Source organism: Mus caroli, chromosome 9, assembly GCF_900094665.2.
Source record: "Mus caroli chromosome 9, CAROLI_EIJ_v1.1, whole genome shotgun sequence".
NCBI lineage: Eukaryota > Metazoa > Chordata > Mammalia > Rodentia > Muridae > Mus > Mus caroli.
Genome location: NC_034578.1, coordinates 75,852,132 through 75,855,581, shown reverse-complemented (window position 1 = coordinate 75,855,581; position 3,450 = coordinate 75,852,132).

Here is a 3,450-nt window from a genome sequence, read left to right as displayed (position 1 = left end):
AGCCATTCCAAGAAAATCAGAACATGATAATCCCAGTTATATAGAATATCCCAGAGAGAGAGAAAAGAAAACCTTCCAGAAAGAAATTGAGCCTGAGCAGTTAGACGTTCTCCCTACACAGAAAGCTTTGAGTTGCCCCAAGCCTGCCACTCCCTGATATTCATCCTTGCCTAATACCTTAGCTCTTTCACAGCTGAAACCAAAGCCCACATCCATTCCTGTCAACAGCAGTGGCCCTCAACAGACTCACTCCACCTAGGAGAGTATTCTCAGCTTACCAGCCCAGGCCCTACATGAGTAGGCATGCAGGCCCTCCAGGACCTTGCTTTATACAGGGGATACTGTTCTTCCACAGTGGGCTTCACCAGCATCAGGAAAGACTTCATGCTGCACACTTGCTCTGTCTCACCTCACAAATGTCCCACAGTGTTGTGGCACAGTGGGAAGGCAGACCCTCACCAAATGCTGGCACCTCAATTGTGAATTTCCATCCTCTAGAATCATGAGCTAAATAAGTTGTTCTCTAAAACTTGAAAAGCCTCATACACAAGTGGATCATGTATATACAAAAGGAAAGCTCAGATTTCAGTGTAGCCTTCCTTACCTGAAAGACAACTATGTTCATAGAAAACAATTCCCTACAAAAGAGAAATCACTAAGCTCAAAATCTAGCACTACGACTTACCAGGATGTGTCACTTCAGTGTAGCATTATCTCTAAAATAAAAATAAAAATTATGTCTACCTTGTAGATTTGTGATGAGAACAAAATGCTATCTATGTATAAACTGCTTATTGTTCTCTGTGATGCAGTAAGTGACTCATATACATTATTCTGTAGTCATTGGTAAAGACTATGTTCTATCCATCATATCAAAATATGTCGGCTATAACATAGTCATGCTCATCCTGCCTTCGTATACAACCCAGAACCACCTGTGCATTGGTGGCATTGCCCACAATGTGCTGGGCCCTCAGATATCAATCACGAATAAATAAAAGGCCATACAGGCCAATCAGATGAGAACATTTTCTTAACTAAAGGTCCCTCTTCCCAAATGACTCAAGTTTGTACACACTTGACAAAACACTACCCAGCACACCTCAAATAACTAATTTCATTTCTATGCCTCACGCATACTCTTTTGTTGATGGTTCAATCTCTGAGCCCCCATGGCCCCAAGTTATTTGGCTCTGTGGGTTTTCTTGTAGTGTCCTTAACCCCTCTCTAGCTCTCTTGCTTCTTTACAAACCTTGTAAGTGCAATTCTCAACTCCATATTGACAAATTAAAAACTCAGGATATCAAAAACAATTCTGTATAATAAAAGAACTTCTGAAGGTATCACCATCCCTGATTTCAAGCAGTGCTACAAAGCACTAGTAATAAAACTGCATGTTATTGGTATAGAAACAGACAGGTTGATCAACGGAATAGAATTTAAAACCCAGAAATAAACCCACACAGCTATGGACACTTGATTTTTTGACAAAGAAGCCAAAAACTATACAATGAGGGGAAAAAAGATAGCATCTCAAACAAATGGAGCTGGTCTAACTGGATGTCTAGATGAGTAATGCAAAGAGATCTATATTTATCACCCTACACAAAACTCAAGACCAAGTGGACCTCAACAGAAAACCAGATACACTAAACCTAATAGAAGAGAAAATGGGGAATAGCCTTAAATGTACAGGAGAAAACTCCCTGAACAGAACATACATTAAGTCCAAATTGATAAATGGGACCTCATGAAACTGGAAAGCTTCTGTAAGGCAAAGAACACCATCAATAGGACAAAACAGCAGCCTACAGAATGGGAAAAGATCTGCACCAATCCTACATCTGACAGAGAACTAATGTCCAAAATATATAAAGAATTCAAGAGATTAAACATCCAATTAAAAGTGGGGTACAGAGCTAAACAGAGAATTCTCAACAGAGAAATCTCTAATGGCCCAAAAGCACATGAAAAGGTATTCAGCATCTTTAGTCATTAGAAAACTACAAATCAAAACAACTCTGCAGATCTTAATATCATAAAAGCAGTATGTACCCTAATTTTCCATTGTGAAGTGTTCCAGGATAGCCAGGGCTACACAGAGAAACCCTGTCTTAAAAAACTGAAAAACAAAAAGCAAAACAAAACAAAAAATTCTAACTAAAATACTACCTAGTGATGCCATAATATGAAAACCGTATTTTGGACTTTCTATGTGTGTAGACACACATTAAAATAGACAACAAAGACTAATAGTTAATGGTAAGGACAATAAGTTAAAGAGACTCACTCATTAACTAACATGTGCTGCAGAACAAATTGCTTAAATTCTTCATACTCAGCTTTCTCATTTTCTAAATAGCAGAATAAAGTTACACACCTTAATAGCATGATTCAGGAACACAATACACATTCTTAATACACATGAGAAACCATGTATAACCATGTACATGAAAGGGAAGACCTTTCATGAGTATATTCTCAACACCCAGGAGTCAAGCAAGGGATCATGCATTGGTCATAGCCCAAGACATAAGAGCCTTTCTCTAAAACCAAATCAAAACAAACAACAAAATGTACGATAAATTTCCTTACAAAACTATTTACTAATAAGGAAGTTGAAAACTAGAATATATACATACATTTATATACATACGCATATATAAATCTATGTGTTTGGTTTTTTCTCTGTGTAGCCTTGGCAGTCCTAGAACTTGCTCTGTAGATCAGTCTGGTCTTGAACTTATAGAGATTCACCTGTGTCTGCCTTCCAAGTACTAGGATTAAAGGTGTGGGCCACCACCGCTGGGGCTTAGGGTTCATATTATAAAATCAATTTTATTGTTAAAGGAAATTGTAGAATAAGTTGCCAAGGTTAGGGAAAAAACTAACCTAGCAATATAAATGTTTCAGGCTGGACAGGAGAATTATGCATATGTCCAGAAATCAGGGTAAAGCATTTCCCATGAGGAAATGATCTGAAGGACAGGAACTGTTACTCAGTGACAGCCTAGGCAAGCCTAGCACATGTAAGGTTCAGAGTCTGGCCCTCAGCACCAGGGAAAAAAGTTTATGAATCCCACTCCAAGAGGAGAAACATAATCATATATAGATTTAATTGCAAATTCTGTCAAAATCCCAATGGCTTTCTTTACAGAACTAAAAATCAATCGTCAAATTCATATTAAGCATAAGGCTCCAAATAGACAAAGGAATCCTTAGCAAAACGAGCAATGTTAAAGATATCACAATACTCAGCCTCACATTCTATTGCAGAGACTTAGTAACATACAGAACATGTTAGTAGCACAAGAGTAGACCCACCAAAAATAAATCACAAAAGTATTTGCACAATATGTACTCACTGATAAGTGAATATTAGCCCAGAAATTTAGAATACCCAAGATATAAGATACAATTTGCTAAACGCATGAAACTCAAGAAGAACGA